This window comes from Pinus tabuliformis, chromosome 5_1, assembly GCF_031772625.1.
Source record: "Pinus tabuliformis cultivar Carrire ecotype Pingquan chromosome 5_1, CPIR1, whole genome shotgun sequence".
Classification (NCBI taxonomy): domain Eukaryota; kingdom Viridiplantae; phylum Streptophyta; class Pinopsida; order Pinales; family Pinaceae; genus Pinus; species Pinus tabuliformis.
The window spans coordinates 734,878,626-734,905,342 of NC_142305.1; the positions used below are offsets into that span (position 1 = coordinate 734,878,626).

Consider the following 26,717-nt stretch of genomic DNA (forward strand, 5'->3'; position numbering starts at 1 on the left):
TTTTCCCCTCTTCCTTCTGTTCTGTTATCCTCCATTGGTCTTTTTCCTGAATCACTTGCTTTATCTTCTGTGTCTTCTGTTTCTTCAGGTTCTTCTACCGGTTCCTCAGTGTACTCTGGTGCTTCCAGCTTCCTTTCAGTTCCTATTACTTCCTCCGGCTGTTGGTCTGTTTGTGAGGAGTATTGGATCTGAGGTCTCCGGGAACTCGTCCTCTGTGATGTTTCGGCCTTAGAGATGATTTCGTCGATGTAAGTCTTCCTTCCTCCTTTGCCGCCTGCAAAATTAGGTTTCTTGCGTCCTCTCATACACCTGTTATTTTCACAAAGAAACCATTAATACTTTTAGAAGTCTTTAGTTGCCTTCCCCGGCAACGGCGCCAAAATGTTGGCTAGTTGAATTGTTTATGAATTAAACATTCAAGTACCACATTAATTGTCAACCAGGGAAAGTCTTTTTATTCCAAAGGCTACTGCGTACTGTATGTACTTAAAATCTAAAAGCATTGAAAAGCTGTAGTATACGTGATTCTTACGCTATGTCTTTACTGTACTTGTTAAAATAAAAGCAATTAATTAAAGCTACAAATCTGGAAATCAAAGTGATGGATGCTCTGTTGGCAGAGGATCAGGACCCTATCCTCTAGGTGGGGACGTTCAGCACCTGCCCCTGTAATCATATTACTAATGCACACTGCACTCTCATTCACCGGTGAGAAACAAACTCAAGTGATTAATGAAACAGAGTACTAGCAAAACAGAAAATACCAGAGGTAATGCTATGAAATCCAAACAGAGTACCAGAAAGAAACTATTGCACACTTACACACTTGACAAGGAAGTAAATGGGTGAATCTTGTGAGGAAGGTGGGCCCAGTCCCTCTCACAAGATTCCCCAGGAAAACGAAGACTGGATTAAGTGCTCAAAACAGTTTTATATTCATCTGCCAAAAAGATTTGAATACAATAAAGTTCAGACTTGCTGATGTTCTCAAGATCTCTTCTTACAGACTGACCATAGACACTGACTAATCCCCTTTTCATGTAGATGTCTCCTCTTTATAGAGGAGACATCTATTACAATAAAGTATTACAGCCCATTCAGTTAACCCATTCTATCAAAAATAAGCATTTCAAAACGTTGTTACAACAATATGATAATATGTTCTTTCTTGAGTTCTGGCTGTTACACAGCTGGTAACTGACTTCGACCGTCTTCTCGGGATCTTCACATTCCTTTGCCGTTTCCCCATGCTGTTCCTGATTTAGGCCATGCTAACTGTGTTCTTCTTGCTTTAGACCTCCGCTTGATTATGCCACGTCAGGGTTCTTTAAATAGTTTCCATCTGTTATTCGCGGCTGTTACAAAATAGCTTGCTTTAGGTGATAGTTGTTGCTGACTGTAGCAACTACGGAGTTGCTGCTTCTGGTGTTGCAGCAACTGCGTAGTTGCTGTTTCTGGTGTTACAACAACTGCATAGTTGTTGTTTCTGGTGTTACAGCAACTATACATTATAATTCCTGCAAGCTTAAGGCAATTACTTGACAGTTTAGTCAGCGTTTCCAAGGATAAATATAAAGATATTCAGGAATATGCAATGAACAATTAAACATAGATATGCGGGAGGTTACTTCGTACCTTGGGGTAATTATGTCATTATAAAATAAAAGCTTTCAACCTATGACTGCAAAAGGATAATAATACGGCAAAAAGATAAGGTCAAAAATAGGTCAATTCTGAGTCCCAACAGTCTCTACATAATTGGGAATTTTATATGGTACTTTCTAAAGGGAACTCCCTAGGAATATCCCACTCTGTAGCTTGGTCTATCGGTCATTTGCCTGAGTTCTCATGGAGACACTCAATCTTCAAGAAGACATCAAGATGGATAGGGTTCCTCATTGCAATTGGACATAGTTCCACTATCATTTCTTGTGTGATGGGAACCTCATATTTCTCTGCAGCTACCTAATGTCTAAGACTGAAACTTCTCTCAGCCTTTAGATCCTCGGTACCTCTTTATCCTTGTTGTTTCTTCATTAATTTTTATATTAGCTCTAGTGTTTTGTACTGGTATTATTATGGGAAACAATTATTTACTGATGGGTTTATTTCTTCTCTATATCTCTCATAAAGGGCCTTCTATGCACTCAGCTTGGTGCTACTCCTGAACTGCAAACCTTTTCTGCCCCATCTTATGGTACCATTCTAATTGTGTATTACTTGTCTTGGATTGGTACTTTCTATTTGTCAATATGTATCTCTTATTCATTGGTTTGTTGCTAGCCTGACTACTTTGGAGGACTTTGGCTCAAATTTTTATCATGTTATCTCTTTATATAAATTTTTGGCACATTATCGATTTGGAATCCATGCAAGGCTAGAGAATGTGAATTAGGAAAGGTGTGGGAGGTCATTGTCCCTAAGGTCATAATCGTGCCCAAAAACAGGCTCAACAATATGTTGATATTTATCATGTGACAACTGCCCCTGAAACTTGGAATGAAATATGAAATTTGGAATCTCTAGTTGCTCATAATGGACTAGCTTTCTTGAACTTCATGACCCTTGAAGATTCTTCCACCTAGATTCATGATTATGGGCATACCTGGGGTAGCAGGAAAAAGTATCTTATTACCCTGCATTGTATTGGAATATGAAGACCTTATTGGGAATGGTTTTAAAGGACAAGAAGGAAGAAAAATATAATAGTTTTTATAGTTTGGAAGACGTCAAAAGTGTCTAGCACAATGAAAGAGTTCATTTAGAGAGTTCATTTAGTGTGAGCCGACTCCTTTTGTTCCCCCTGAGTTCCAATGTCATAGAACTGACTCCTATTACATCCTCATATTCTTTAGTTTGAATGATAACTTGTAGCTTTTATTTTTACAGTACAACAATATATGCTCTTATTATGTTAGCTTTGCTAAAACATTTAAAATTTTGGATAGATTAATTTATTGGTAGGTAACCAAAAATATATGGTTTTCCATTGGACAAATTGATCCCACCTACTGAATGACATGTTTGAAGATGTGACTTGTCTGATGTGTCTTTTACATAATTTTTAAAAACTGAATACAATATAAACTTAACATTTTGAATTAATTATTTATCACATTTTGACAATCACGTTTTGCATGCATAAAATCTTAGAACACATTTGTTTATTAATAATATGCTTTAGAATACTTACTATAACAAGTCTCTATGAGGGATGACTATTATACTATCAACATTAAATAACTAATATAATTCTATAATTATTTTTATATGCCCATCAATATTTCCATATGGATTTAAAACTGCTTAATAGGTTTGGCAACAATTGGCCATTACATTATTCATTTAAATATCATGGCATGTTTCCTCATGGTTTGGATAAGCATTTATAAACAAAGTCAAAAATAGAAAAAACCAATCACTCTCAACAACAGGGAGGAACAAGATCAAAACAAATATGTTGTTGTCATTCTCATTGTACCCTTAAGAAGAGAGTGGGAAAAACCAATGAGTTGTATAGAAATAAGAGGAATTCTTAAATGGATGAAGATGCATGAAGGATGTAAGATAACAAGCATAAATTATCCCCAACCAACATAAACATGCAAGACACATGTATGCCATTTGGTATAAAAAATTATTTAATAGATATGAGAACTAATAGTGGTTGTATTTTGAACAACCTTGTCATACTTTATTTATGTTAACTCACCTTGCGAAAACTTAAAACTTTATGTTAAAACCCAAATTTAGGGTTCTAGTTAATTTGATGTTAATGAGCATTAATTTCCACTTTGTTAATATGTATCTATAATTTATGCATGAGTAAATATTGTATTCATGGCATGTAGTACTACATTCACGTTAACCATATTTGGCAAGAATGGGAGAAAATGATGCCATGTTTGAGTGTATTCACTCACACAGTTTTATTAATCAAGTTTTTAAGTGGTATTGGTTATGTAGCGTTGCCCAGATAGAGGTTAGGGAAATCACATCGCCTGTTAAGGAAGGAATTATTTTGGATTCTAAATTCAGTACTAAGGAGATTGATCCTTGTGGAAAATTTATTCCTCCTAACACATTTTCTTCCCCAACCATGGATTCTCCCAGTACTCATTCCTGTAATCCTTTCGATCTTTTGGACTATGGTTTGCATAGGGGCTTCACTCAATGAACCTTTGACATAGCACGTACGTTCATGGCATACTTAACAACACCTGTAATTTGACTACATATTGGAAAATACCTCTAAAAATCACATATTTAACCCCCTACCAAGATGAACCCAGTACACATTCCCAATTTAAAAAACCCCTACTTCACTAGATATTGTAGGTTTTCATTTTTTCATTAAAGTTTTTTATACCCCTTTACATTTTCCCATTAACTTTGAGCTCCACTTTTTATACGTTCCAATATAAAAACCCTTTACCCCCTATTATATGATCAATATATTATGTCATTTTTTCCTCAATATATATCCCCCAATATGAATGTGCATGTTATGGTATTGCTGCCCCAATCAAGCCCCCGTGATGGTTTGCATTCCTTGGTTCCTTCTTACAAGGACATGTTAAACCTGACCCCTATAACTTTCTTCTATGAATTGATTAAAAAAAAGAAATATCAAAATAACCTTGATATTCTTTTCCCAAATGTTAATGTATGGAAAAATAAACATAACAAGAAATTCTTGGTGAGAGAAGGAGCCATTCAAGTACGTGTAGAGGCCCAAAATGAGAAAGTGAACATACCTAGGGAATTTAGAGCTTCGATGCCCTCTAGGGAAGGTCCTAAATGATTTTGATGTCCATTAATGTCAGGGGGTCCAAATTCAACTTCCTTAAGGGATTGGTTGATCTACATACACCATCTATAATTCTAATGCAATAGATAATGGTTATGGGAGATAAAGTAAGAGAGGCCTTTCAAAATTTATGCCCTGGATGGAATTTCTATTCTATAGACTCTGAGGGGTTTTTTGGAGGCCTACTCTTCATATAGTATCACAGGGTTACAAATTTCCAGGCATTTTCATTCTCAACATGAATGAAATAGAAGATTTTCTAAGGGGTTTTTCACATCCTATAAAGTTGGTCAAAAGTTATGGGCCTTATGGGAAGAGACATGGTTATTTGGACCATATCCAAGTGATTGGTTTGCTCAAGGATTAATCCCCTATTTTGGTAAGGGATCTAATCTTCTCTACCTCTAATTGGGAAACTTGGGGCATTAGAGCCTATTTCGATCTCATGATAACCTATTTTTTATAGATGTTACAAGAAAAAAAATTCCTCTATGTCATCCTTAATACTTTGGATACAATCTGGAGAAATGATAGGGTCAAGGATGAAGGAATAACTAAGATATTGGACAGGCTTCTGATAGCAGGTCACCTTGCTCAAAATTTGGAAAGGTATAGATCGTGGATTAGTCAGGAAATAATTTCAAATCACCTCTTCATTTTCCTTGAACTGGATTTTGAATATCATAGTGATTAAATACCCTTTTAAATTCAACCGTTCAGAGCTTGAACTACACTCATTCGAGTCATTGGTTAGAGATATCTAGAAAAACAGATCTACTATTAATTTCTCCTGTACTAAGGACTCCCTTGTTTGTAAATTGAAGAAACTTAAGAATTTTGTTGTAGGTTGGGAAAGAAAAAAAATAGAGTTGAAAGAAGAATTACTAACCGTAGAGGAAGAATATGCAAAACTATCACAAACCTTCAATAACTTTTATTTCTCGGCTGATATAAAACATAGGATGAGTTCATTGGAAGCCAGATATTGCAGATATTAAGGATAGAAGAGGGGTCTTGGAGGCTCAAGAGCAGGGCATAATGGATTAAGTTGGGGAATGGAAAGACTAATTTTTTCCACAATTTTTACAATCATAGGAGGATTAATAATTCCATATGGGAAATAGAGAAGGTGGATGGTACTATCAAGTCCACACAACAACATTTAAAATCTATTGTGAAACATTTTTCCTCTATTTTCAACGACCTAGGAACTAATATCATTTTAGCCCAGTTGCAAGTCATTCAACAATATCTAATATTATTCACTTATGAGGATTCTACTAGGATAGGGATACCCATCACTTTGTTTGAAATTGAAGATGGGGTCCTAAAAATTTTGCTAAGGACAAAAGTTGAGGGTTGGATGGATGGATTGTGGAACTCTTCCTTTCATTTTTCGACCTTATGGGGCAATATATTTGTAAGGTTGTGGAATATTATAAAATTAATGGGAAAGTTTTGAAAGCCATTAATGAAACCTATTTAACATTGATTCCAAAATGCTCTAAATCTATGACCTTTAATGACTATAGGCTCATTTCACTGTGAAACTTGGTTTATAAGATCATATGCAAACTTATTTCAAATAGGATCAAATATAAGTTGGAAAAGAATATGTCCCAAGAACAATTTGGCTTCTTGACATATAGGTGAATCCATGATGTTATTGGTGTAGCCCAAGAGGACCTTCGTGCCATTAAAATAAAAAATATAGAGGCCATGGTCCTCAAGATGGACATTATTAAGGCTTATGTCAAATTTAACTAGAAATTATTAAGATCGATTTTACTTCAGATAGGTTTGGAGTTGGAAGTCATAGATTGGATAATGGGTTGCGTGACTTCATCAAACTTTTTGGTTTTGATCAACGGGTCCCATTCTAACAATTTCACCAGCACAAGAGGTATTAGATAGGGGTGCCCATTATCCCCTCTCATTTTCCTTCTATTCTTGGAAGGATTGAGCCTCTTATTACTGAAGGGAAAAAAAAGAAGAAAGAAACAAAAAAGGGATAATGATCTCGTTCTCATAGTACATTACTCATTTGCTTTTTCTGCATGATATATTATTTCTAAGGTATATAACAATATTTGAATGACAAGTGTTCTCTAGACTAATAGAATTATTTTGTCAAGACTCTAGTATAGAGGTAAGTGAGAAAAAATATTCTTTCCTACAAAATGTGTTTAGTAAAAATACCCTATCCCACATAAAGTCTTTCCTTCCATTTCAAGTGGAAGAACTGGACAAAGGATTCAAATAATTGGGTTTTGATCTCAAACCTAATTGTTAACAAAAGGAGGATTGGATGTGGCTTCTTAGGAAAGATGAGAAGTGTATTGGCCTATGGTGCTATAAATGGCTCGCTCTAAGATGAAGAATGCTTGTAGTGAAATTTGTATTGGAAAATATTCCAGTATTTTGGTTGTCTTTATTGGAGATTCCCAAATCTATTATGATCATAATAAGACCAAAATAGCTTAGTTTTTTGTGGAAAGACAAGAAAAGTATGGAAGGGATTCATCTTGTTAATTTAGAAATTATGTCTACGTAAAAAAAGCTAGCAGGCTAGGGACTTAAAATCTATTTTGGTTTGGAAGGGCACTAACAATGAAAAAAATGTTGCGAGGACTGGTAAACCAAGATATTTGTATTTTTTGAAATTAAAAAACCAAGAGTACCCTTTTGTAGAGGACTCATAAATGAAGATATTTGTATTTTTTTTTTAAATTTCATTTTGTGTATTTTATGTTATTGATTTTTTATTCAGCCCCTTTGAAACTATCCAAAAAAAGTTTCAAGCATTATGTTTAAAGTAAATTAGATAAAAAAATATCATATGAATTCGAAAATGTCAAATTCATATGCCATTGGATAGAGGATTCCTTCCCCAATCTAACATGATCAACTCCACAACTTAAGGATAAATTATGCTTAGAGTCCACTAAGGTACAAAATGGTATTGTAGAGAACTGCAGAATAGGAGCTAAAACTCTACCCTTTTGGCCCTTAATAGCTCGATCAAGCGCTTAAGAGGCTCAATCGAGTGTTTTAAATAAAATTTCAAATAGATCAAGGGTTTAAGAAACCCTCAATCGAGCTCTTAATGTCGTTAAACAGAGAATCGATCAAAGTATAAGATTGACCGAGTTATCAAAATTATCTAAAACACACAAAAAAATGCAGCCTCTCAATACTTGTCTTTAAGTGAATTATAAAATTTATTTATTTCACAACCATGTTTTTATAAATATTCAAATATATTCCAAAGTGTAATTTTCCTCAATTATAAATCCAAAATTTATTTTATTTTACCAAGAAAAAAATATAATAATATATAGATACCTTTCTATATAAGATTTCAACTTTACCTTTTCAATTTTGAAATTCTTAAAAATGATATTTTGTTTATTGTTTTGATTTTATATATAACATATTTGCATACTTAATCATTTTTTTATTTTTTTTATGTAGAAATTTTAAATAAAAATAAATTAAATTATAGTAAATAAATAAAAAATAACAAACTAAACTAAACTATTTCTCACTAACATTTACGAACTTGACACCATTAAATAAACTTGAAATATGTTCACATCATAATACAAAACTAAACACTAATTATAAAGATTCTATAGCAAATTATTCATTAATCATTAAAAATAAAATAAAATCATATATTATATTTTTTGAAATCATTACTTTAAATTTCTGTATATTTGATAACATTATTATTTTAAATATAATTTCATACAAACAATTAAATCTACATTACTCAATTCAAGTTAGTCAAATAATGTTTCAAAATTTATGGTTTCCTTAAGTATTTATTATTTTAAAAATATATATTGCAAACTTAAGTGAGAAGTAAAAGTCTCTATATATACTTTGCACTTGTGCACACTAAAAACTAGATTACTCAATTCAAGTTAGTCAAATAATGTTTTGGAATTTATGATTTCCTTAAGTCTTTATTATTTTAAAAATATATATTTCAAACTTAAGTTGGGAGTAAAAATTTCTATATATTCTTCGCACTTGTGCATACAAAGGACAAAATTGAGTTAGAACCACAGATACTATTGCATCCATTAAAACTTTATTAGTTATAACTTACAACTGTGTTAATTACTACTGCAGTAATTTCTTTTCTTGAGCAAGTGGATATTACACCACACACACACACACACTAACTAACTAACTATATATATATGATTGAGGGAATCGTGGCTCATAGTTTATTAACTCTTCAGTGAATTTTATAAAATATACATCTCTAGCAATGCCAAAATCACATTTTTGAGTTACATTTATTCATATAAAAAATATAATATTTATGAAAATCAAATTGACAAATTTTCTTATGTTTAATCAATTTAATATTTAAATAATAACATTGAAAATTTAAATCATATTAAAAACAATTTTTAAGTTACCAAATTATATATTTAAGAATATTACAATTTCAATTAAGTGGGACAAAATCCTTTTTCAAATATATACACAAAAATCCTAGAAATGTAATGAGAAATTAATCCACACCATTGTTAATTACTATTCAAATGTAATTAGTAATTAAATTTGTTTTCTTTTTACTTATCAAATACGTACAAATTTAAAGTCTGCATATCATTATAGATATTTACATAAAAATTAGAATTTCTAGCTTTAAGGCTCAATCGAGCCATAATGGTCGAACGAGCCTTAAAGCTTGATTGAGCCCTTAACCTGGGGCTACGCAGGAGCTCGATCAAGAGTTAGTTTTATTGCTTGATCAAACAACGTTTTTAGCACTGTAGGAGCTCGATTAGGTACTTAAAATGACCGACCAAGTGCTTACAATGCTCAATTGAGCCATCTGTTTTCCACCGAAATGCACCTTCTCTTTCTAAAAAGTGTAACCCAACTCCATGCTTTGACCCATAAGTATCTTAGAAAATTGACAATGGTCTATTAGATTAGAAAAACAGTTGTTAACGTGATGCTAAGGGGTTCAATTATATGGAATCATTTAATATATTCCTTTCCATGTTTCTTTAGATCATTGACTTGGAACATTAGGGATGGAAAACAGATGATACTTGGAAAATATCCTTTTGTAGGAGGAGAAGCATGCTATAAGTTTTCACAAGAGCTAATAAGTATCCTAAACTCTAAGGGTTACTACTTTCTGAAAAATGCTAAGAAGGATGAGTCCAATCAATTTTCTAGCAATTACTAGATGGGTTCTACAGACATGGGTTTGTAGGTTATCTAGCTAAAGAATGGAATACCTTTGTAAAGGGATTGTATAATAATGGCATATTCATAAGTGACTCAAATCATCCTTTGATATGGAACTAGGATAATACATTAGGAAAGGTGAAAGGGAGGCTTGCTTATGAAGCCATATCACACTCATATGTATACCATAATTTCCACTTGTGGACTAATTTAATTTCGAAATGGAGCATTCCAAACAAGTTGAGATGTTTCATATGGTTGGTTCTAGAAAATAAAATCTTAACCTATGAAACTCAACAAGCTGAGATGTTTCATATGGTTGGTTCTACAAAATAAAATCTCAACCTAGGAAAACCTCTAGAAAAGAGGCTTTTCTGGCCCAAACTTGTGTATTATTTTTTAGGATGGAGAATAAACCCTGGATCATATATTTTTCTACTATAATCTTGCACATGAATCATGGAAATCAACACTACATGTTTTAGGCATAAACGAAAAGATAGGGCAAATCCCTTTTATGGATTGTTTGCAATATTGGAGTAATAAGATCAAGAAACATTACACCCTTCCAATCTTTATGACATAGGGAATATGGAACTTAAGGAACATGGTTATATTCAAGAACGTATCTATTAATACATAAATACAAACTCTCAGGATTGTTGGTTTTTATAGGGAATAAAATCCTAAACAAAAAGAAAATAGTCAGAGAAGGAATTCCTACTCTGTTACAATGCTTCCTAGTGGGCTTCTTTGATGGTGCAACCCAAGCGGAATGATGTGGTGGTAGGCATCATATCAAATTATCAGGAAACAAGTCCTCTCAATTTAGGATTGGTATTGAAGAAGGATCAAATACAAAAGAGGAAATTATTGCATGTTGGGCACTTATGTATTTTTCTAATTTTAAAAGAATAACATGCTTACAAATTCTTAGTGACTCCAAATATGTGATAGACTGGAAGACACAACACAACTTGAGGTCTTAAGCTTGGAGTATTGGAAATTCAGGATCCTAGAGATGAAAGAGAACTTTCAGGAAATCACCTTTCAACAGATCCATAGCGAAATAGACTCTCTAGTTGATGCTATGTCTAAAAGAGCACTATACTTGGATATAAGTTTTCTAATTTATGAAGAATACAATGGAAATATTTTGTAAAGTACTAATACTATTGGTCTCTATTAGTCAGAAGTTACATGTCATTATGATGATGTACTATGGTCATAAGTTAAGTATACAATGGTTTTCTATTTTTCCATTTTTGAAACTACATGACAAACAAAATTTTTGTCATGTTTATGGAAATACTTGGATGTTGATAGGTTAATATGTATATTTTTGCTTAGTATCCAATTATGTAGACTAAAGGATTTTTCACGCTTACTCAAGTTTCAAAGGCATACTTTATGTCACAAGATACTATATTGGTTTTTATTTTCATAATTGTTGTTGTATGTTTATGGACAATTATATGTAAATTACTATTCTACCAAGTGCTTAACTAAGCCTGTATGTACTTTTTTATTATTAAATATTAATAGCAAAACACATTATTCAAAAATCACCCGATACAATGAGTGCCAAGTGGACTATTCAAAAATCATGAGAAATTAGTCAGTTATGACTACCTCTCATGGAAATGTTCATACATAAATGACTTACTTAACGCAATTGAATCCCAAAAAAATATCTAATAAAAATCGAAGTTAAAAACTTAATACAAAAAAATATCAATCATGCATTCTATACAACTAAGAAAGATACATGTATCAATTAACTTAATACTAATGAAATGATCTATCATAATATGTTGTCATTCATATTACACACTTTACAAAACAATAGTAGATGAGAAAAACCAATGACTCTTAATCAAACAAGAGTAGGTATGAATGAAAAACCAATAGATGTCATTCATATTGCACACTTCACGAAACAATAGTAGATGAGAAAACCAATAACACTTAATAAAACAATAATAAGTATGAAAAACCAATGAGAGCAAATGAAAGTGCTCTCATCGTAGGTGAAAAAGACCAATGACAGTGACCGATGCTGCACTATGCAATCACCGAGAGCAACGTAATCAATTAAGTGCTACAGATAAAACCAATAAGAGTGTTGTCAACAAATAAAGAATATATACGAATGACAATGAGTTATACAATAGTAGGAGGAAAATAATGAATAAATTAAGTGCCCCGAACAAAACAAGAGTTGGAAGAAACCAATGACATAATGAATAAATTAAGTGCCCCGAACAAAACAAGAGTTGGAAGAAACCAATGACATAATCAATAAATTAAGTGCCCCGAACAAAACAAGAGTTGGAAGAAACCAATGACATAATGAATAATTTAAGTGTCATTGGTTTGGAAACAACCAATGACAGTGAACAGTCGGCAACTAATAGGAATGTATGAATCAAATAAGTTAACATTCATCAGAAGGTCACCCCCAACGTGCGTTGTCATTTTTGTCGTGTCCTTTATAAAACAAAGGGTATGCTACGCAGTGGTTAGGTCTTATCTTAGAAAATGGGATTCTGCAAACATTATCTTTAAAATTGGAATGTTGCTGTAGATATTTGAGTGTCGGTTCATCAACTTTTATCTTCGATATTTGAGGGTCGGTTCATTAACAAAACAAAGGATAATGATATGGATAAGGATAAGGATATTATGTTAGAAAACGGGATGCTACAAATACAACTTGTATCTTTGAAATTGATGGTGCCCGTGGATGAATACAATACAATACATACGTTGGTGTAATAAAACTATTTACTGGAGGTCAGAAACAATCGTGTTTCTTTCTTCACCACTTACTAATAAGTACCCATTTTTAAATTTTCCTGAGGTTTTAAATAAATATGTATATATAGCACCATCAATAAATTTAAATAAATATGTATATATAGTACCATCAATAAATTTACGTTGATTCATTATTGTTATTATAAGAAATTACACCACTTTAATTAATTAAATGATTTATAAGAAAACAATTTTTTATCCATTATCATAAATGTAAATTTTAGACAATTAATTTATATTTTTTATACCAGAACAAATTTTCAACTAAATAAAAATAAATTTAAATTATACTCCATAACCTTTTACAATATTAATATTATATTAAAAAATTCAATAATTTAAATTATGCTTCATAACCTTTTTATGAAGTATTATTATCATATTAAAAAAATAAATAAAAATATTAACAACATAGCAAATTGAAAAACAATGACATCAACGTTTTACATTAAATTCATAATTGTATCAATACCCGTGTAGTCTGTGTGGATTTCTGATCAAATTTATTCAAATATATCATGAGGGCCCCTTTTGACCTCATAGTTTTGCGCTTCTCTTCTGCTAGATTTGTCTGCAGTTGGCCCCCCGCGCGGGTGATGTATTTGACGGTACCGATGAATATAACTGCTGAACATAATTAACATCCCCACAAAGGTATTTGGAGGAGACTCTTAAATAATTGATTATGGCTAGGCTTCTTCGCTCTTTACTCTGCTGTTTTTTCAACCATTTTTACCAAGAAGTGTTTACATCATCATCTTTATCATTAATGAATTATGATTTTAGATTACTTAAAATAAATGTATATTTATATGAATTTAGTTTTTAAAAATTTAAGACTTTTTTTTAATCACAACACATTTATAATTTTAATAATTTTCTATCAAATTTAAACCAAAATCCACTTTAAAATATATTTAAAAAAAAACTACACAATTTTTATTTCCATTTTCCTTTTTATTTAAATTAAATTAAAGATTATAATAGTTAAAGTTATAATATTTCTTAGGTGAATAATAGATTCTTCGAAAAAAGAAAAATACTTTTTATATAATATGTATTTTGTATATTATATTATATATATATAGATATATAGATAGATAGTAAATCAGATATTTTAATTGAGTGATGGTAATATATTAATATTTACACGCAAAAAATTATTACTTTTTTTTCAAAATATCTCTATACATTTGTACCGATAGCGGAGAATATTACATGAGGTATTACATTGAGGATTCTTCAAAACTTTGACAATTCCACATTAAGCGGATTTCATCATTCCAAGTGCATAAAGCATAGCACAATAGACATTAGACTTAGCAAAAGGAGCTAGGGTGACTCCACCAAATCCACAACATGAACTAGGACACCCTTTACAAAAAGTATTGTTGAAGTTGACCATATAAAAGCATGTCTATATACTATAGGTTGTAGACATGAAAACCAGACTAGTGAGAACATGTGAGATGTAACATAAGATAACTAAAAACCACACAATATAGTAAAATCTTCAGAGAGAAACACAGAGACATGTAGGTTTCTCACATGGTAAAGATTGTAAGAGCTTTAGAGATAGACTTAGTCTAGAATGATGATTAGTGATCCTAGAGAGACACTTGCATGAGGATTGTGCACTAGTAAGGCAGAATTTGCATTAATAGTGTTGAAAGATACTGAGTTGATAACTGCAACCTCTTCTTCATGGCCATTTTAATAAATATCAAAGTTTGAAACATTCCTATCCATTCAACCTTACCACTATATCATCCATGTTATATTTGATGTCACGTATTATGTGTTTGATCTCCTCTTGGACTACAAAGACTTTATTGTTGTCAACTTGCTTATCATGGATAACCATGTTAAATAGTGTCTCCATTTGGAAATAGTGAGTGATGAGTGAAGGAAATGAAGTTATATCCTTCAAAATTTCCTGCATTTGGTACCCATTTATGACTGCTTCCACTTATCTAAGAGCCTGAGAAGTATTTTCGGTCTCCAAATTCCTTGGCTTCCAACATTAAAATTTCTTTTCTGACCTCCAGGGGAGTAGCCTCAAAAAAATTCACCACGGATTCCCAATCAAATAGACGCTCGTGCATGGAGGAGGATGCCCTTAGTAGTCCACTCTGTTGGCTAGGCAATCATTGATGCAGCGCCATGTAAGACCTGCAAATAAAAGACTTCACCACGAACACTGACGAACGAAAAATGACCTAAGTAATATCACAACGAGAGTGTAGTTCCACCCATACACTGGAAAGAAAGTTGACTACAATGTAAAGGGGAAAAGTGAAGGAATGAAAGAGAACTAAGTGAAAGCTAACAAAAGCCCAATGATGGGACTGTACCGGTAGTGAAACTGAATGCAAAGACAAGAGTCGGGAGTGGCAAGAAATGGGTTCAAAAACAAATTGAGAATGTACCTGAATACCAAACCTCACAAACAAGCACTCGGCAGTTAAAGGATACTCTAATTGGGTCTGAACCTTATAAATATGTTGGGGATAAAACAACCACCAACTAAAAGGATGATATAGTCCCTGTGTTATGTAAGAACGACACAAAGAAAATTGAGAATAATCACAACCTTGAGTACCCAAACACTAATACAACCGATGACAAGAGAAAATACAACAACAATTAATTGTAAGGGCAGGAGGGCGTGAAGTTAATGACTGACCTTCAAGCACTATGGAAACCCAAAGCTTCAACCACCTTTTCATAATATTTGAGGATTCCTGGAGTCAACAAACTGCAACTTTCTTGACATCCAAGCCTCCAAAGTTCCACCACCCTGCAAACAACATATGGCTTATATAATGGAATGCGAGCGTGAGGGAGCTAGTATGATGAAGAGAGAGAAGAACATAGATCCTGCACGACGAGAGCCAAGTGTCCCATTTGTACCCAAATTTCAGCAAACCAAGGAAATGTCGCATGATGAACTCATAAATGACGATAAATCTATTGTCAGGGTAATCTCTTGTAGTGGCCAATCTACCATGGAAGGAGCTCTCCATATCTGAAAAAACAGAAGGAATGACCAGAGTGAAGATCCCTCAACAAATGAAATCACCAAGGGTAAGTTGTGGGTATTTAATATGAGGGGGCCTAGCCAGGTGATCCCCTGTACCTGGATCATAATTTCACCACGCGGTTGCCATACGGAGTCGGGGGAAGGCCCAGTTCTCTTCTTGAGGGCCGCCAATGGTTTGTCCATGCAAGGGACACACGCGGAGGGTGTGCACATATTTCCATAAAATGTTTTAGCTTGTTGTGTCTCCCGGGAATCACTTAATTCTGTTACAGAATTTGATCTCTAACAAAACACCCGATTGGAGAGACAAAAAAATATTATCATTACAATAGTATTTCTCATCATGTTGCCATTAAAAAAAATAGATAACAACCATTATTCCAAACCACATGAGATAATTCCAAAATATATATATATATATATATATATATATATATATATATATATATTTTTAAAATATAATAATAGGAATTATTAATATTTATATTAATTTCAAATTATAAATATAAATGATATATTAAATTTTATATAACTATTCAAAAATTAATTTAAAAAAACTTATAATAAATTTAAAACTTTAAAAATAATAATAAATTATTATAATATAAATAATTAAAAATATTATGATAATTTTGGGCATTTATTAAGTAATTATTTCTAAAGGTGCTTTCCACCCCACTATGGAAGAGATGTTGTAATGTCCTGCCCTTGTTATATTATATAAACTTTTTGACTTGATCAAATTACATAAAGATAAAAATAAAAGTTAAATTAAAAAGATATATGTTTAATATATATATATATATATATATATATATATATATATATATATATATATATATATATATATATATATATATATATTCAAAAAAGAGCTTTGTACCTTGATGGATGCGGTGGTAATAATTACTTTTGATAGTTTGTTGTTTTAAAATGTAGAATGTAACATGTGTTTAAATTCAGTTAACTTTCATTGCTACAGATAAGAATAATATGCTAAATGTTTTTGCCATTAAATTATTAATTTAAAAAAAACAATTTATACTTATGATATGATTAATATTTTTTATTTTATTTTGGTAGTAGTAGGGTAAAAGGGATCCTTTTATTAATCAAATAAAGTTAAATATAGCTTGAATTTCTAAGAGAGGACTAAAATCCAAGAGATACTTGAAACTAACATATTGCCTACCAAGAACACACAATCAAAACAACATAACAACATAGAAAACTCCTTGAGGTTTCAAAATTTCAAGGGGAGAATTTCCTCTAACATTTGCATGACTTTCCCTGAGTTTACGAATTCTTCATCGTCTTCTTGGATCTATGCCTTATTGCTCTTATGGCCTCATTTTTTGGCTTCTTCGTCTTGCCTAGAAACCACCTTGAAATCCACCGTTTGAACAAAAAAACTAGACTATGAGGAACTAGAGCCCAAACATGTCTTATACATAATCCAGATTGGACTATGAGGAACTAGAGCCCAATTACTTGCTTTGAAGGGAGGCCTTAATTATCATAGCTGTGTGAACTTGCATGTTCGTCACATCTTTTCCATGCCATGTTTCCGCAAAGGAAATACATCATGGGTTATCCAAATCCATATCTTCTCCTAGGACTTATGCATCAACTTCTTTTAAAGGGGAGCACATCATCTCTTGTCGTAATGAATTTTGGTGATTCTCTTCAATCAAGTTTCGCAAAAACTCTATAGGGTTTTGGGATTTACCTTATGCTAATTACATACTTAATTGAATGTTGAATTGCTCTGGAGACTCCTTCAGAGATGAGAGAGTCTCTAACCTATATTCAGATCTAGGGATTTGTTCAGGGTTTGAGGTACCTTATGGACTCAACTTTCTTCTTCTTTGGGGGATTTTTCCCAAATCAGCTAGCTCTTTTCTAGAAGAGTTTGCTCCAAACATTTCCTTGGTATTAATCAAATAGTCCCTAATAATATGCCTGTATTAATTATAATGCCTCCATCTAAAGGGGCCTTGTTGATAATCTAGAGATTGCATCCAAACATTATCCTCATAGTAAATATCGATGAAGGCTAGAAGGGGCTAGGAGATATTCATGCAAACAAAGGTTCATGCATATGAAGTGTACCCTCTCTTGGTAGGCTCTGATACTTTGACAAAGTTTTCAATGACATTACCAATGCCTTCAAAGGTTTCCTCCTCCCAATATTCTTTGAGGAAAGAAAATGGATGGACCCACACCGGGGCTACAAGAAAATCCTCCTCCATATTATACTGCTCCTTCCATAATCACATATACATTGTTGAAAAATATAGTCCTCCTTAAAAAAACCTAAATCTATCTTCTAAGCTAGAGAAAATGATTTTCAGAAATTGTTGGCCCCTAAATCCAATTCTATTTGAAAATGGGGATTCCATTTATTTTGGATCCACCCAATCAAGGCTATCTGTAATCCCATAAATTTTTAGATTGGAGCATGATCCTACATATATTGAATATATTCTCTGATTTTACTATATTTAACATAGTATTTTGGGTCTTGCGCTCATTTGTAACACTAGATTTCTAGCTTGCCATGATGCACTTAGTGGAGGATTTGTTCCGAACCAAGAAACCCCTCTTTGTCTAGCTCCTCTATGAAAATGATGTCGAAGATTAAGAGAGTGATGAGGAATACTAGTAGCTCTAGACTCATTATAAACTCCCAAAACAATCTAGCTAAAAAATGCTCCATTTAGCAGAGCCAAACATTAAAAACTATACAGAATAACCCTAATATTTATAAGGCAAAAAAAATATTATTCTAAATATTAAATATTTTATTTTAAATTACATACCATTAACACATTAAAATATTAAATATAAATTATTTTATTTTCTAAAAAACATATTTATATTTATTTATTTTCATAAATTTAATTAAAATATTCATAAACATAATTTTTTATTTTTTAATAATTTAAATTATTAAAAAAGCATAATAATACAATAATAATTATATAACTTAATATAATTAATTTAAATTTGAAAAACCTTTTACATCAATCTTTGATCCCAGAAAAACACAAAAAGGATCCCTAAACACGTAGTGGAAGCCAAACAAGAAAAATCTCTCGAAACTGAAAGGAAAAGGATATCATAGTAACCAACGGAGGAGGCACTATAATCGTAATAGGCGGAAAGGGCTTTTCAGTGAGGTGAGGTGAGGTGTTATTATTGGTAATGGCAATTTTATGAACAGTGACGTGACCTGACTTGACTTGATCTGAGATTAGCTGGAGATGTTAATGTTAAGTAATGTTATTTTTATTTCAAATGGAAATTTATTTAAATATTTTGAAGCTGAAAGATAAAAGTGAAATTAAATAATTGATTTTATTTTTATTAATTTTTAAATAATTGTTTTTGCTTCTACGATTCTTTTAAATATTTTTACAAATATCTAAATAAATACCAAAATATTCTTAAAATCTAAAATTCCATCAAAATAACTTTCTAAAAATTTAATTGAATCAGAATAAACTTATTTTACCATGTATATCAGTTTCTTAAATAGTCAAACTTTATGAAGGTTTAGTTGCATTAGAGAAACAAATAGTCCTTGGGCTGTGGTCCAAAGATATGTGTGAAAATTTGGTCCCTCAACTCTTGAGATTTGGTCCTCTCCAGAAAAAGACTATGTGCATGGAAGAGCGGAGGAGACTATGTACACGGAGGAGGTGATTTCTTCCATTAAAGTACAAATATGAAGGAACAAATGGATTTTAGCCATACGCCCTCCCCTTCACCTTTATAATCCCGGCAACACCCAGTCACTACGCAGCCATGGGTGAGTCTTCCTCTCTTTTTTCAGCAACTTCTGCTGCTGCTTCTGCTCCAGATGCCGCCCTCCAAATACATACTTCTTCCTTGCCCCAAATCCAACTCTACGACATGATATATTCTCTCGTGAAGCCCTTGGCGTTGAAGGCCGCTGTTAACCTCAACATTCCCGACATTATCGCCACCCACGGTGGAGGTTAAGGTCGCTCTCTCTCTGTAGAAGACATCGCTTTCCACATTGCAGCATCCGCGTCCTGCAGGAGGAATGTGGAGGCACACCCCCACATTCGTGGCATCATTTGGATCTCCCACATGTTATAGACACGGCCCCTGCTTTACCTGGTAATCTTGAATACCAAATTGATGATATTTGAGTAGAGCTGCATAGAATATACTGTGTTTCGAACTGAATGTGATCATGATTTGAACTGGTGCAGGAGTGGAACACGTGAGGGGAAATATGTTCGAACATATACCGCCTGCAGATGCTGTGTTTTTGAAGGTTCTCGTCCCGCCATCTGTGTTGTGAATGATAGGGTTTATATACGTATGAGAATAATTAGTCGAGTGATTATTTTGATTTTTTTGGGGGACGCTTTGAAAAACTCTCTTGGCACTTCCATTATGCAACTCAAACTTGGGAATGTGAATATATTTGTTAAAATACTGGCTTGGTTTTTTTGTGTTTTCAACGAAATAAATTGCAGTCTGTTTTGCATGACTGGAAGGACGAGCAGTGCGTGGAGATTTTGAAAACATGTCACCAGGCTACACGGGCAACGGGAAGGTGATAATTGTGGATGCGATTATGGAAGAGGAAGTAGTGTTCAGCAGATGGGATTGAGGTCTGACATTGAAATGATGGCTTTCACCGACGGTGGAAAGGAGAGGACGGAGGACGAATTCAAGAAGATTTTCCATTTAGCGGGTTACCGACGTTACGTCATCACAAAATTGCCTTCTTCCCCTTTTAATATCATAGAGATATTCAAAGCTTGAATGTCTAACGTACCCAAGTCTAAACAAAAACCTGCATGCAAACTTAGCACATGAAACCATGCAGATGATTATGTTTTTGGCAATTTGTAAGGTATTTTATGTGTGATGTCTCGTTTCATAATGGGTAATTCTGATTAATGCTATCACCTATTTAAATTTCACAATTTTTCTTTTGGTTTAATTACATGATATGATATTTATGAAATTGTGTATGTGTATACAATTTTGGGATAAAAAGCTATGATTTCCATGGCCTTACAAGATGAGGTATCCTGGTTAATATTTTAAACTTCCATCATTTTTATAAAATGAATAATTATTTTTAGTGGTCGCTTAAATATGTAATTCTGATTGATGTAAAATTGACAATAAAATTGTAGTCAATATCAATGCCATAAGTCCTTATGTCCTTGCATGGAAATATTTATCCATCACTTATGTCCTTGTATGGAAATATTTATCCATCATCGTGTTTATTCGCTTCTCATAACTCAATTTCCTCGGGCATTATAGTTTTTTTGGAAATATTATATTTTGTTATTTTTGTTTGGATTTTAATTTTATTTATTAATACACAGGTTTATTTTTAGAATTGGGTTTTTAACATTTTAATTTAATTATCAATAATTATTAGATGGATGGTAGAGATTCACCTTGTAATCAATATTTTAGAATATTCTTAATGGTTTACACAAATCAAAAGCTGAGATTTATCTCCAAAATAGTTATGTCATTTTTTTCTCTTTTAGTTAAGTTAATTTATTAAAAAATATGTACTATGAATAAGTATCATATGAAGTGAGTTATGACTTTTTAGACATGTAGTGTTGATATGCCATGATATTAACTCATGGTATTATAAGAAAACTTATTTATGAATTAAGAATCTCATGATAAAGTTAAAGTAAATCCCTATAATTAATAATATTGTTCCATATTATTTTAAATGAACATATGTTAAACTTATATATTAATTATTTTTTTATAATTAATAATAATTATAATAATTTAAAATGAAATTATAAAATAATTAGTTTTTATGATGTTTTAAATTTTAGTCATTTAAGATATATTATAAAGTAAGTGTTTTGATATTTATTCTAGATTAATTGTTATCACATTTATCAACCATCTAATTTATATGGCCGTTGTAACAAAAAATATATAACAATTTTATAAAATGTTTTATTAATTATATAAAAATACAATGTGTTTTTTTTTACTTATAATTATCAATTTTATATTTAAAATATACATTTTAAACTATTAGATTTTTCTATTTATAATTGTCAATTTTGTACTTGAAATATACATTTTAAAATACTAAATTGAATATAAATATTGTATATCTCAAAATATTAAATTGAATACAAATATTTACATTTCACTTGGCTATTTTTTACTTATCTTAACTCACTTATATAATAGTTATATTTAATTCTTACCATCACGGATACATTTGAATGGTTAAGATTTTATTTTTAATACATTTGTGTTAATAATTTAAAATGGTTATTGAAATGTTTATATAGCTTTTGAATATTGGTAAATATTTATTTACAAGATTGATAATGTTTATTATTTATCATATTAAGTTTTTTTGTGATCTTTCAAGCTTGACCTGTGGCAAGCCCCCATTGAAGGGCATCTAATCCCTCGCGAGGATCGCACCAGTCTTCAACCAGACCCATCATAAGCTGACTAGATTTTTTAGCATGTCTCCTCCCCTAGCACAGGGCACAACCACCCTCCATAAGATTTGATCGTGGCTCGTCTTGCTAACAAAGCCCATCCTCAACTAATTGTGCTAATAAAACTTAAATATTTATCATATTAAAATTATATATAAAAAAATTATTATATATAAAATTTTAAAATAATTTATTAATAAAAAATAAAAATAAAAATTATTAAAATAATTTTCATTTTGTTCAACTCAAAATTAATTTATTTTTAAATTTTTTATATTTGCAAAATTATTTTTATATTTATGAAAAATTTGAATTAGTAATTGCAAAAGGTGTCTTTACAATGCACAATTGTTAATCTTAAACCTTGTAAACACAATTATTAATAATATTACTTAAACCTTTTAAACACAATTATTAATAATATTGGGTGGCATGGCCTCACCCATGCAAGCTAAAGCATGTGGCTAGTAAAGAACCTTGAAATTATGGCCTACGCCCTATTGTGGTTTTTACTTGAAAAGATTTAGGTTCAATATTGTGAATGGAAGAAGAATCTTGATCCAGGTGGATATTGGTGGCCACCCACCAATTCCACTTACACCCCCTAGTCAGTTTCATATGGTTCCTTAATTGTAGCTAAATTTACTATTTTTGGCAATTTTTTGGGTCCTGAACTTCTAGAGCTGTTTTGAGGTCCTAAACGACGTTTTTTGGGCAAAACAACAATTACAAAAGCAATTGTGGCGACAGTTGTAGTCCTCAGAGAGATGTTTCCAACAAGGTATCGTATGCGTCAAACGGAGATAATATGACTAAGTTACGACCCCGAGAGGTTAGCTGCCCAACTAACCCCAATGGGGCCCATAAACTCTTGGTGTTACATCTCATCGGGTTAGGGTTTTGGTTGTTTAGGATTTTCTCTTATTGTTAAATAATAAAAAGACCCTTGAGCCTCATTGTAACTCAGTTCAGAGACATGTAGCCATCACATCTCTTCTTAGAGACAAGTTATCATCACCCGAGCTAGTCTTATTTCCATTCTATTTCTAAGCATACTTCATTATTTTTCTATTAATGAAGTGAAGTGTTATTTCTATTGCATCTCTGTATTTACGGTCATATCTGCAATTTGTTGTGTTCTTGTTTAAACCCTAATTAGTGGTATTAGAGTAGTCTTCTCTTTCTCTGTTTTTCTTTGCATGTCCCCATTGAGGTCGAGATATAAGGAGTTAGGGATTGATTTGGTTGAACATTTGCAAGATCAGCCTCGCAAATCCAAATGGCCTCCCATGGCAGATGAAAAGAAATATGAGGGGGTAGGAGATCCTATCAAAATCTTGCTCGAAGAAGCCCTTAAGCAACAAAGGAATGCGATGATGGACAAATTTTCCTAGATCCTTCAGTGGCTACCCAGGGGTGATGCATCTACTTCTAGCAGCTACTCTGAAAGGGCCACACTCTTTAAGGTAAAAGTTAACTTTGACATTCCCATATTTGAGGGTCAGATAGATGCGGATGCCGTAGATAAATGGTTAAATATGCTAGAAGGGTATTTTTCTGGTCATGATTTTTCCAGCCGGGAAAAGATCACTTTTGCACTTCTCAAAGCTGCCCCCCACGTGAAGGACTGGTGGGAAACCTACTGTGAGCAGAAGGATGGAAGTACATCCTCACTGCTTTCAGCGCACCTACTTGGAATTCATTATGGGATGCCATGAAGGAGCAGTACTACCCTGTCGGAAGCTATGAGCATAAATACATAAACTGGACCACACTGCGGCAGGTAAGGGACCATGACGTGCCGAAGTTTACCAATATTTTTTCATACCCTTCGCACAAATTTGGGTATCAAGGATTCAGAGTGGCATTTGGTAGTCAAATACTGTGGCTGCCAACATAGGTTCATCCAGGATGAGATGGATTTCCTGGACATCTCCCCTCTAGGCACGACACACTGATACGTTGTCAAGATCGAGTAGAAGTTTAAAGAAAAGAAGAGAGAGTTTGGATCTGTGAATCCGAAGAACAAAGGACAAAGCCAAAGCGGGCTGACTGAAGACAACCCGTTGAAGATGCAAGAAAATAACACCACTATGAAATCAAAGAAGGACACATGAAAGTGGTGTGAGTTCCATAGGAGCCCCACTCACAACATAAGTGAGTGTTGGACCAAGCAGTTGTTGGTGGCTGAGTTGAAGGCTTCAGAATTAGATGCATGTTTTGACCCCGAGTCAGAACCCGACAAGAGGAATGACAAAGGGAAGCAGATTATTGATGCAGAGCCCAACGCCACTATTGCCACTGCCAAGATTCAGAAGAATGAGCCCAACAATCTAGAGGAGGTGGAGCATATTTTCCACACACAAATGTGGGTAAAGGGTTCGCTGTTGTAATTCATTGTCCACAGTGGTAGCCAAAAGAACCTCAGTTCAGCAGAGGTCATGAAGCGGTTGGGCCTACTGATCATACCACACCCACATGTATACAACATCGAATGGCTTCACCAACGACGCGATCTTCGAGTCAGATAACAGTGTCACCTTCCCTACAACATCAAGCCCTTCATAGATGAGGTATTGTATGATGTCTCTCCTCTCGAAATTTGTGATGTATTATTAGGACAACCATATTTATGAAAGCCAAATGTCGTATATGAGTCTAGACCTCGCTCTCTGATTATTTATTTGGGTAATACGTTATATAGGATACTAGAGGTACCCCCACCTATTGCCACCTCTTTGATCTCTACCAAGAAATGCAATAAGATCATCTCTGAGATTAGGAAATTTTTTTTCTCTCTAGTTCACTCTCAAAGTAAGGGGAAGATCGTAGCCACATCCATGGTCCCCAGGAAGGGTTCCTCCACGCAACAGAAGCAAGTGGATACGGTCATGAAAGAATACATGTACATCTCCTCCTCACCCACAGGGATACTGTTGCACTGTCAGGTCAAGCATTCGTTCGATCTAACTCTTGCAGCATATCTACCCAATGGGCCGATATATCGCGACTACATTGTGGAAAATGCGAAGTATGAGAAGCGACATGATCAACATCGGGTGCCACACAGGTGTGACAAAGTCTGGCTGCATTTGCAGAAAGAACACCTTACAAGAGCCCATCGGAAACTCAGAAAAGTCCAATATGGTCCTTACACCATTACCAAGGTTGTTGGAAAAAATGTTTTGGAGGACAACATTCCTCCATTCGTTGGCTTGCATCGAGTGTTCAATGTGGACCATCGTCGACCATGCTTCCCACCATTACTGGACACGTTAGAGATTGCAGAACATCTCACTAGGGACTAGCTTCAACATAAATTTACTCACCTCATGGAGGTTCTACACGCAATGGGGACCATTGCCTCCTAAGGGGGGAGGAATGATCGAGGTGGATATTGGTGGCCACCCACCTATTCCACCTAGAACCCCTAGTAAGTTTCATCTGTTACCTTAATTGTAACACAATTTACTATTTTTGGTAGTTTTTTGGGTCCTGAACTTCCGGAGCCATTTTTAGGCCCTAAACGACGTTGTTTTGGGAAAGAAAATGATTGCAATCACAATCATTTCAACAGTTGTAGTCCTCATAGAGATCTTTCCAATGAGGTATCATACGCGTCAAACGAAGATAATATGACCAAGCTGCGACCCAGGGAAGTTGGCTATCCAACTAACCCCAATGGGGCCCATAAACTCTTGGTGTTACATCTCCTCGGGTTATGGTTTTGGTTGTTTAGGGTTTCTCAAATTGTTCAATAATAAAAAGGCCCTTAAGTCTCATCATAACTTAGTTCAGAGGCATGTAGCCATCACATCACTTCTCAGAGACAAGCTGCCATCGCCTAAGCTAGTGTTATTTCCATTTTGTTTGTAAGCATACTTCAATATTTTTCTATTAATGAAATGAAGTGTTATTTTTGTTGCATCTCTTTATTTATGGTTATATCTTCAATTTTCTGCATTCCTGTTTAAATCCAGATCAAATCTAGTCCTCTTGCTTTAGGACAGAGGGTCAAAAGGAAAGTGGTGCAAAGGTGGTCTAATAATCGCTAGTCTCTACATAATTGGAAATTTTATATGGTATTTTCTAAAGGGGAGTCTAGAGGAATATCATAGTCTGTAGATTGGCCTATTAGTCTTCTAGTTGAGTTCTCATGGAGACACTCAAGCTTCAAGAACACATCAAGATGGGGAGGGTTCCTCATTACATTTGTATGTGGTTTCTCAGACATTTCTTGTGTGACAGGCACCTCATATTTCTCTACAACTACCTAATATCTAAGATTGTCAGTTCTCTTGACCTTTATATCTTGGGTATCTCT

At 33.3% G+C, this 26,717-nt stretch overlaps 1 long non-coding RNA gene across 2 annotated transcripts; it reads left to right on the forward strand.

Moving 5' to 3' along the window:
• The first annotated feature begins 19,472 nt into the window (after positions 1–19,472).
• Positions 19,473–20,677, forward strand: LOC149167038 (uncharacterized). Of its 2 annotated transcripts, none has more exons than XR_016260905.1 (3): positions 19,473–20,045; positions 20,141–20,205; positions 20,411–20,677. It is a non-coding gene; the product is annotated as an uncharacterized LOC149167038 (long non-coding RNA). The 2 variants fall into 2 exon arrangements; XR_016260904.1 differs by having other exon boundaries at positions 20,432–20,677.
• Positions 20,678–26,717: the final 6,040 nt, after the last annotated feature.